At 36.6% G+C, this 11,295-nt stretch overlaps 1 long non-coding RNA gene across 1 annotated transcript; it reads right to left on the bottom strand.

Annotated features, from left to right (window-relative positions):
* Positions 1-8,992: 8,992 nt before the first annotated feature.
* LOC131150903 (uncharacterized) lies at positions 8,993-11,079 on the bottom strand. The gene is made up of 2 exons (XR_009135633.1): positions 10,677-11,079; positions 8,993-9,225 (listed from the first exon to the last, which is right to left on the bottom strand). It is a non-coding gene; the product is annotated as an uncharacterized LOC131150903 (long non-coding RNA).
* Positions 11,080-11,295: the final 216 nt, after the last annotated feature.

Below are 11,295 nucleotides of genomic sequence, written 5' to 3'. Positions count from 1 at the left end.
GGAGAATATGGAGTAGAAGTATCTGCATTTATTCTAAGAGATTTGACAAGTAAATGTAAGTAAATAGGTAATATTTCTTTTGCGGGTACATGTAAAGTTTAGTTAGTAAGTAGCCTTTTAGTTTTGGGAGAATTTTATTTTGTTTATATAATCTCACAGGACTCGGAATGTAACCACGGTATTCCTCTGTCATAAGTGAGGGTAAGTAATAAAATAAGTAGACCCCTTTTCTTGCAAGGGACGATGAGTTACGTAAATAGTAAATTTCGAGGATGAAATTTTATAAGGAGGGGAGAATGTAGTGACCCAGAGAAATTATAATATTTTGGTAATAAAAGGGAATTAAAAATGGGGTAAACAGGTCTTTGTTGACGAATGCGAAGCATTCGTCAACGACATAGTATATTGGACTCATCAATGAGGGTGTAATTCGTTGACGAGAAAATACTGAGAGACAATTTTGGGTGATTCTGAATTTCGTCGATGAGGAGAGTGTTTGTCGATGAGTTGTCTTCTTGACCTCATCAACGAGGTGATGTGGCTCGTTGACAAAGGCTAGTGTATAAATATTGTTAAACGTGATTTTTCAGCTTAATTTGGCTGCAGAATCTCTCTCTCTCTCTCTCTCTCTCTCTCTCTCTCTCTCTCTCTCTCTCTCTCTCTCTCTCTCTTTGGTTCCCCTCACTTCTCTCTAGTTTTTTGGGCTCATTCTTCACCGGATAGACGATCCGAAGCCACCACGACACTCCTGGAGAAAGTTCTCTCCATAGCTGTTGGAGTGGATCGTGGGTGGGGCTACTTCAGAATCCATCCCAAATTCAGGGTAAGATTTTCTACTTAATATTTGACTTCCTGATAGTTGTAAAAAGCGTAGAAATACTGAACTTTAGTTCTGGAAAATGTCTTTTTTAGGGTGTTGAATGAGGAACCTTGCAGGACTGTTTTTTTAGGGGCTCTTCAGGAATTAGGTAAGGGGGATAAACTAAGTTAGTTATTTTATGAAAATGTATGTATATTATTACAACATCTGATTTTAGGAAAATAAATGTATTTATATGCTTTATGTTTAGGAAATACTGCTGTAAAGATGATATGTTTTAATATGTATAAAACCTATTTCGTGTGGCATGAGTAGAAATTATAATGAAATACTGTTTTCTGGGAATATGATAAAGATATGAATTTTTATAATGTGAAAAACTGGTGTATGGGCCAAGATTTTTATATGTTTGCCGGTATACGGGCCAAGCTATGGATATGTTTGTCGACGTATGAGCCGAGTTATGGATATGTTTGCCAGCGTATGGGCCGAGTTATGGTAAAATGTGAAATACTGGTATACAGGCCGATGATTTTCATGATATATGTATATATATAAAACGACATGATGATATTGATTTGGCAATTAATAGTATGAAATATCCATGAATCACAGTTTCATTATAAGTTATATGCTATCAGAACTTGGTTGGCTTGGTTTAGGCTAGCACTTGCACGGTATCGATGCTATGTGTTCATGATTCATTATGATATTTGTGTTGATGCTGCTGCACGGAGCAGCGTGAGGTTGGATGGTTGATGTGGTTTTAAGAAGTGTGAGCGCCCCTGGTGTACGGACCAGGTCTGGCAGACCCATCGAACTTACAGACTGTACTTTTGACTTGGAAGTGGTCGGCCAAATATTGTCAGGTCTCGCCTTCGGGTCACACAACCCAGTCATGTGGGGGTAATACATGACAACAACTAGCTAACCTACCAGGGTTGTTTTCATATTATATTTATATGAGATGAATTATGTTATGAGAATTCTATATGTTCTGCTATGTTTTGATTATAAATGTTTTTCTTTTTGGGATGTGTATATATAATGGATGTAGTAACTCTTGTATTACGATGGATGGTATTGTGTATGGTGTTTGAGTTATTATGATTTTTGTGTTTCCTACTGCTTAGGCTTCCGTTTGTATTTTTGTTATATCCTTGGTACCCACGAGTTCAGGTTGATTATAATCTACTAGATTTATTATACATATTTTGTATTATTTTTAAGGAAAAAGGAAAAAAATATGGAAATTAAGCAGGTCGTTACACCTATTGAGATGCCTAGTGGGTGAGAACATAGGTTCATGGGATTTATGCCTTCCTATGGCTGATTTTGCATTCAATAGTTCTGTGAATAGGACCACGAAACTAAGCCCATTTCTAGTTGTCACAAGATATTGCCCTAGGAAGTTTTCAAATCTTAATCCACTACCATCTAAGTCTAGAGTGAGTGAGCAAATTGATACATTTTCAAAGCACATACACAATCTACACTCTTACATAAGAATGAAAATTAATTTGAATAATGAACATTATAAATCTAGTGCTAACATACATCACAGGTTGCAAAAATTTTTAGAGGGTAATATGGTTATGGCTTGTATTCATCCCGAGTGGATTCCATTAGGAAAGGTAAGAACGTTACATGCTAAATAGATGGGACATTTCAAAGTTTTGAAGAAAATGAGTTCTAATGCTTACATGCATGATATCCCTATTGATTTTAGCATAAGCAATGTGTTTAATGTTGAAAATCTAACCTCTCTTATTAAATCATCATCTTTTGTGGAGCCATCAAATACTAACCTTGCAGGTGATCCTACTCCATTCCCCACTACTTAGGAACCTGAAAACCTGAAATTGCCTTTGCCTCCACCTTTACATATACCAAAGAACCTTGAGGAGATTGAAGAGATCTTGGAGGACAACACTACGTTGATATGAGCATGATCATACCAAAAATTATTGGTCAAGTGGAGAGGCAAGCCACTTTTTGAGCATAGCTGGATTCTAAAAGAAGACCTCCTTTGTCTTAATCCAAAGTTGTACTTGCAGTACATCACTTTTAATTCTTCAGAGAAGAATTCTTTTGGGCCCAAGAGAGATGATGGGGATCCACATGCCATGCCCTTTTCTTTTGCTGATTTGGTGACACGTGGACGACCTCCCGATGTCCACTCCTTTGCCAACATGATGACAAATGGATGACCTCTAGATGTCCACATCAGTTCATGATTATTTTGTAGAATTGTTTGAAGAATTTATTTCAGGAGTTTATTATTATTTTTTTGGATTTGTATTTTCTTGTACATTTCATTACAAAATTATTAGGTGCTTGAATACTCAAAGTGAAGTGTTGAAGTAAGAAGACCCATATGGGGCCCACACGATCTTGTGGGCCCTATATGGCTCCTATAGGCAACACACAGATTGTGCATTCCTTTTACTTATGTTTTGTATTTAATTTGTAATGTTGCAAGACAACCAAGCTTGCTTGCAAGTGAGAGTGTTTTGTGTGTGTGTTGGTAAGTTGTGTTAGTATTTAATTTTGTTAGTAGGTTGTGTGTATTTATTTCCTTTGCCTCTCATGCTTATGTGGGGATTGTTAGTTGTTTATTGCTTTGTCCCCCCATGCTAGCTAATCTTGTCCCCCATGCTAGCTATATGTTTCCTTTCATTGTAAGAACAAAAGTTTTATCAAAGTTTGAATATTGAATATTAATAGAAATTTCCTTTGCTAAAGCTTGAAAAGCTTTTTCTAATCTTCCGATTGAGTAGTGTGAGGCTATGCATTCTCTTTGAAGATCAGGAGGTGAGAGACCGCTATCTATCCAACGACTTCATCACCATATCCTCCCTCCCTCACCCTTATGGCCTACCATCTAACACCAACACGGCCACACCCAAAATACACCCACATGGCCACTCTTTCTTCATTGCATTGCTATGTTCATTTTGGTGACTCAGAGCTTGTACGAAAGAACTTAAGGTGTGGTTTGTCTCGTGTTGAACAACGTCAAAGTCATCCAAACAATTCTCTTGGTAACTTTAGTACTTTTGTTGAATCCTTGTTATATTTTGTGATCCTTTGTTGTTAGATTAAAATCACATCTTTGAACAACCCCTTGAATCCATAGATTGCAAGATTGGTACTTGCTAGCTTTAAATCAATTAGATGAATATTAGTTTACTAACATTGAACTTATATTCTTGAATATTTGAAATAATAAATTTTTAGCATATAACTTGATTCCTTTGTGAAATAACCAATTGAGACTTATTTGCTGGATGAATACATACACCTTCTCAAAATTCAAACAGCATGTGAAAACATGTGAATTGAAGCATGCTTTATGGTGTTTATGTTTAGTTAATTGAATTCTTAATCCATAGTGTTTTAGTGTATGCATTTGTGAGGGTTGAACCATAGGACTAGGTCAATCCATCCTGTCCTAAATCATATGATCTGCATTGAACCTTCACTTAGTGAAAAATAATCTTTACTCTTGAGTTTGTAGTGGTCTCAGACTTGAACTATGACTACTTAAAGGAAATAAAGTATTACTGCTCACACATAATCATTTAGGTGTTGACATGAGGTTTAATAGCTAGCATGTTTCGGCCTTGTACTAATCCCAGTTTCATGAGTATATTTGAGAATAAGCCCAATTCTCATAGAGAGTGACCTCACTCTTATGCTCACATAGGTGAAATCTGTCAATGGTGCTCTTGTTACTCTGACACCCCACTCATAAGAAATACATATTATCATTAAGAGTTTTAAAAACTCAACCTCCTTAGTATTAAATAAATGCACGTACACCATAGGGATGAGTTTAAAAATAGTAGTGCATTTCTTAGGACCACCATATGATTCATTCTTCCCATTGAACCCAATTACAGGATCTTTGGTCATTGGGTTGGGTATCCTTATACATGGTTCATGATTTTATGAGCTTTAATCCCATCCCCCTCGATGTACTCTAGAACCTTTCTCTTGCTAAGGCCTTAGTTAATGGATCTGCAAGATTTTCAAAAGATTTTATATAACTCACATTAATGATGCCACTACTCAAATATAATCACACAGTACTGCGTTTTCTTTTTATGGGTCTAGATTTATTGTTATAATAACGGTTATTCTACAGGAACCCAAACCAAGAAAAGAAAAGAAAATAAAGGAAATAGTTTGGTACAATGACCAAATCGTCAACAGTTTGAGGAATCTCAGAAAAATTGTTGACAATTTTGGGTGAGCACGGTTTGGTATGAGACCAAACCATCGATGGTTTTGGCAATCTTAGGAAAACCGTTGACGGTTTCAAACTACTGAGAGCCTATATGTTAGAACATGAGAAAATTTGGTTTGGTAACCGTCAACGGTTTTGTGCGGGCCAGCAGCCTTTAAATAAGTGAGCTCCTCATTTTTTTAGAAAAATTTCTCTCTTAGGGTTTCGGTGTTCTCTCTCTCTCTCTCTCTCTCTCTCTCTCTCTCTCTCTCTCTCTTCACTCTCTTATGTTTCTTCCTCTCTAAAGCCCTTCTGAGCTCTCTTTCGCTCTTTGAGTGCCTTTCTCCCTCCTCTCGGCTTGTCGGCTCCTCTCTCCTCGGCAAGTTTAAGGAAAAACTAGGGTTTCCTCCAAATATTGTAGGCATATTTTTAGGAATAGATAATGGGAATAGATTATGTCAGTTTATTTTAGAATTGAACTGATTAAACTTGAATATTTGAATACATAAATATTATATTGGAATTTTTTAAATGAATCAGACATATGAAAATGATGATTTTGTTTATTATATACGTATTTGGGGAAAACTAAAGTGAGTTGGGTAATCATATCCTTTTTCCTGTAAAACCTATATTATGAGTTAAATAAAATTATGGAGATGATTATACCCTTGTTGTCAGCAAAATATATTTTCCTCAAGCAGTTGATTATATTATGAATTATTACTAAAATTATATGGCATGAGAAATGATTACGTTATTGTATAAATAAATAAACCTGTTAGAATATTTTTATGTTGATATACAATAAAAGTATGGAAATTATGTTATGAAATCTGTACTGAGACGATGGGGAGGGATGCTCAGTATGGAAATTTTGTTGTGAAATTTGTACTAAGATGATGGTGAGGGATGCTCAGTATGAAAATTATGTTGTGAAATCTGTATTGAGATGATGGGGAGAGATGGTCAGTATGGATATTCATTTGTGAAATCTATATTGAGATGATGGGGAGGGATGCTCAGTATAGAAATTTTGTTGTGAAGTTTGTACTGAGACGATGGGGAGGGATGCTCAGTATGAAAATTCTATTGTGAAGTATGTACTGAGACAATGGGGAGGGATGCTCAGTATAGAAATTTTGTTGTGAAGTCTGTACTGAGAATGATGGGGAGGGATTGCTGTGAAATATGTGTTGAGAATTGAGATCATGTCATCTATTGTATTATGGAAAATACATATATGTAGATTTATGTAAACATGACTATTTATTGAACCAAAGTATGTTTGAGAAGAAAATATATATTTTCAAATATATAGGTGTGAGTACAGTTTTATATGCTATCTTATTTAAATTTAATTAATGGATGTATTTTTCTTACACTAAAACTCATGCTGCCACACACTGATAATAATCTATTCCGCCTTACTGAAAAGTGTCTCACCCCAATAATTTTATCACATTTCAGGAAATACAGAGATCCGAGCTTAGTGAGCTTTGGGAGGTGGGGGGGGGGGGGGGGCTTAGATAATATAGCATAGAGTAAGTACTTGTGAGATACTGATCTGTATACAGATATGTTTTTTATATACCTTGGGCTGTAATATTGTTTTTGGAAGATACTAATGTAAATGAGAGGGTTTAGAACTCTGGTATAGTTTTTGAGCTCTGAAGTATTTCCGCTGCATGTTTTAAATCGAGTTATGGACAGGAGTACCCAGTACCCCACTTCAGGTTCGGGTCGTTGTAATGATGGTATTAGAGATATATGTATGGAGAATAACACTCCGGGCCCCACCGGATTTGGGGCGCTACATGTTCACTCTACCAATGACAGCAGTACTATCACAATTAATTAGGATAGGTGGTCTTGGTTTTTTCCAAAATGGAATTTCATACAAATGACATGAATTCAAAAGATTCATACTCACGACCTCTATCACGTCTAATTCTCTAAATTTTTCTACCAAACCAATTTTCAACTTTGAGGAGGAAATTTTTAAATTTTACAAAAGCATCACTTTTATTTTTCAACAAATACACATGCGTAAACTTTGAAAAATCATCAGTAAAAGTGATAAAATATCTATTTCCTCCACAAGTTAAAATTCCTTCAAATTCACACAAATCTGTGTGAATTAAGTCTAATAATTTGATATTTCTTTCAATGCTTTTATGAAGCACTCTTGTTATTTTAGCTTTACTACATGATTCACATTTATCAAAATCCTTATCAACATTTGGAATTAATCCCAAACCACTCATGATTCCGACATATCTACTATTAATATGACATAAACGAGCATGCCAAAAATTTAATGAAGAGAGCATATAAACAGAACTTGAAGATGCTATACTATTATTCTCAATGCAGAATTTAAATATTCCATCACAACCTTAACCTTTGCTTACAAATATCTCATTCTTAGTAATAACATATTGGTCAGATTCCATGGTTTGTTTAAACCCAGCCTTGTTAAGGAGAAAACCTGACACCAAATTCTTTCTCATTGAAGATGTAAAGTATACATCTTTTAATACTAATACTCTTCCAGAAGTAAACTTCAATTCAATCTCACCACTTCCAAGAACTTGAGTAGTATGTGAATCACCAAGTATAATAGTTTTGAGTTCCTTACAAGGAGTATACACCTTAAACCAAGATTTATCATAACAGACATGCCTATTAGCACCTAAGTCTTCCCATCACCCCTCAATATTATGGACCATATTTATATCAGTAAACACTGCCACAAATGGTTCCTCAACTATATTATATTGAGGAAAAGACCCACGTTTTCGAAATTTTCAAATTTGAGCAATATGCCCACTTTTTCCAGAAACATAGAAAAAAATTTTGCTTTGCTTGTAAGGGGGTCCTTGGTTCAAATTCTTTTGATTAGGGTTGCCCATATTCATTTTGTAAGATCTACCTTTATTTTTCATATTTCTCCTCTTAGGCTTTAATTAAGGGTTTTTTTTTAGGAAAAATACCTTTGGGCAAAGTATAATGTTCAGAAGTAATTAAATTTACCTTTGTGGTATTACTGTTATTGGTATTACCATTTTCTTGCATAATTGCATCTTACCCTCTCGCCTCCTCCTTTACACAAATTCGAGTGATCAAGGTTTCAAGAGACATATCTTTATGTTTGTGGCACATACTCTTATGGAATTCTCTCCAAGATTGGGGTGACTTGTCAAATATTCCAACCACAATAAGATTGTCTCCAATCTAGACCCCTTCAGATGTAACCTCTGCCTCTATTGTCGACACCCCAATTTTAACTAGGCCACCCCAAGCAAACCTAGCAAAACAAGACTTAGCTTTGAGATATAGCGAGCCCCAAATTCTAAAATTAAGACCCTGAGCACTTGGGATTTTCAAAAGAAAAGTCGAGTTCTTTTAATTCCCTTAGTGGAGTTCCTGGTTCCTGAAGTCATTGCAGGCTAAGCCTTATGGTCCTTTAACTTTAAGAGTCTTTGTTCAGTGTTAGTATGGTCCTACAATTTTTGAATCTTCACAATAGGTCAGTGTCCTAATCTCTAAGTATAATTTTTAATTTGCTTAGTTGATCGAGTCCTCATTTTCATAAGCCCGGGAATTTTCAAACTTTAAATTGAAGCTTTCAAAATATTTTGATTGTTTGAAATGAGGTCTTAATTTTAGAACTAGCTTGTATTAGACATTAAAGTTATATCCTAGTGACTGTGTTTGTTTGGTCGAATTTGGTTAAAATTGGTCAACTGGTTTGGTCAACATGGGTCAATTTTCTCGATCAAAATTGCTCAATTGGTTTGGTCAAAATTGGTCAATTTCTTTAGTCAAAATTGGTCAACAATGAGATTTGTGACTTGGGAATGTGTACATCAGTTATCCCACACAGAGAGCACGTGTGTGCACATGCACATGCAGAATTTAAACATACCAAAGGGAAGTTGCAGGGAGTAAGCAAGATAATATAAAATGTTAAAATACAAAAGAATGTTGCAGGAAAGTTCACTTGGGGGTACATACATCAACATGCAAATACAAAAAAATGAAAAAACAAATAAAGATACAAAATTCAAAAAGCAAAAAGCAGATTCTTGATCCTCCACTCCCGAACTACCACCTGAGAGCACCCAAAAAGCCCTCCTCTCTTGCACTGCCACCTGGATCACCAAGTTTCCTGCGCACCCAAGAATCAGTCGATTAGGGAAAATTAAAAAAAAAAAAAAAGGAATGGAAATTCACACGCGCAAGGAGAGAATGACACCTGTAAAGGTAAATATTCTCTTTAACATTCAGTTGAGGGAATTTTGGCAGCCAATTTTGGGGCCAAAAGACCCCCGAACTCCCTATAAATAGGGAGTCCCAGCACTGTAGCAAGACTTTGGGGGGGGGGGGGGGGGGACAGTAAGACTCTGTCAAAATAGAGAGAAAAAAGAGAGAGAAATTAGGAAGGAGACAGAGAACTAGAGAAACTTTGCAAAATTTGAGAGAGAAATCAGAGAGAGTTTTGGGGGAAGAGAATTGGTAATACCCTACTAAATTGAGGGCTTCAGAGTTGAGAAAGCTCTGATTTACAGAGAAGCATTCAGGTACTGAGCCTCATTCAGACATCACGCAGCATTCAAAAACAAAGTGGTAGAGAAACGGACTATAGGAAGCTCACCACACACTCAACGCACTAGAATGGACACCTAGACTGACACCAAGGAAGGAGAAGAAGACCGAAGGAGAGAAAAAGAAAAGGGTAAAATTCATAACTCTATTTCTTTCACGATCTAATTCATTGATGTTTGTGTGTGGATAAGTTTAAGTGCAGGTCATTCCTTCCTAAGTCTCGGGTCCATGCCTGAACCTAAGAACACTATGAGCTAAACGGACCTTATTTTCCAAAATCACACCCGATTTGGATTTGAACCCATTTTGGAATATACCCGAATCTAAATTTTAAACCCGAACACCTAATCCAAACATAAGTTCGGGTTTGAGCCCCTGATACCCACCAGAGACCCCAAGCCCATTTTTGAAGTCATCCCAGCCCAACCCATCTTAAAAGATAAACTGGGCCTCCTTGTTTTAAAATTTAAATAAGGCCATCCTGTTTTCAAAACTTCAAGAGGCCCTGTTTTAAAAGTTAAATTAGGCTAGCCCATTTTTAAAATTTCAAAAGGGCATGTTTTAAAATTCAAATTGGGTTGGCCCATTTTTAAAAATTTCAAAAGAGCCTGTTTTAAAATTTAAATTGGGCTGGCCCATTTTTTTTTAAATTTCAAAAATGTTCATTTTAAAATTAAAATTGGGCCAGCTTATTTTATAAACTTTGGCCCATTTCAAAAGCCAACCCCACCGAGCCCACTCACATGTCCAGTTCAACCCGTTGGGGGCAACTCAGATACGGGTCATTGAGTTTACTCGCATAAGCCAACCCTGGTTTGACACGCCCAACTCACTGAGTCAAAGACGAGCCAAATTGTCTTCTACCTCACTCCTGCAATCAAACCCTAACCCAAAAACTAATTCTAACTTTGAAAACATCAAAACCTAGATCATGAACAACAAAAATCAATATCCCACCAGTACTGCACACATCACACATAGAAAATTAAGGGGAAAGAGCAGTCAGAGGAATACTTAGCCATTGGTTTGTGTTCACGAAAGAGGTCACCATCCGAGCTCTGCTTTCAAATTCTCCCTGTTGTGACCATCTTGGAACGATCAAGCTAGGAATTGAGTTCAACATCATTTTTAGGAAGGAATGGCCAAGAATCTGATCTGAAGCCTTTTGGTTTCAGATCACCCATCTCCACTCTATAGACCTACAAAGAGAAATAGAGAGGGTGATGGAAGATAGAGAGGATGAGATAAGGAAGAAACAGAGAGAATGAGAGTAGAGAGTTGCATAAAAACCCCGGAAAGCAGAGAGGTTGAGAGGAGAGGGGGACAAAAAGGGTGAGAGAAGAGAGCAGAGAGAGATAGAATGGAGAGAGAGAGAGAGAGAGAGTATGCGAGAGAATGGCGAACAAAAAATGAACAAAATAGGAAAATTTGGCTTAAGTATCTTAGGCTTAGGAACCGTAGGGTTCCCCACGTGGCACGATATAATCCATAAGATTGAAGTAGCTTACGAGGTGCCCCTAGCCATCAGATCTCTGCCCGTGATCAACAGCTGAGACAGCGGGTGTCAGCTCATTCAATGCCTGCAGGCTTGCCCCTTCGTATGCCCGTTGACATGTGTCGAAGTCTGTCCCCT

Source organism: Malania oleifera, chromosome 3 (genome assembly GCF_029873635.1).
Source record: "Malania oleifera isolate guangnan ecotype guangnan chromosome 3, ASM2987363v1, whole genome shotgun sequence".
Taxonomy (NCBI): domain Eukaryota; kingdom Viridiplantae; phylum Streptophyta; class Magnoliopsida; order Santalales; family Ximeniaceae; genus Malania; species Malania oleifera.
Note: the sequence above shows the minus strand (reverse complement) of the source record. Positions and strands in the feature narration are given on the sequence as shown.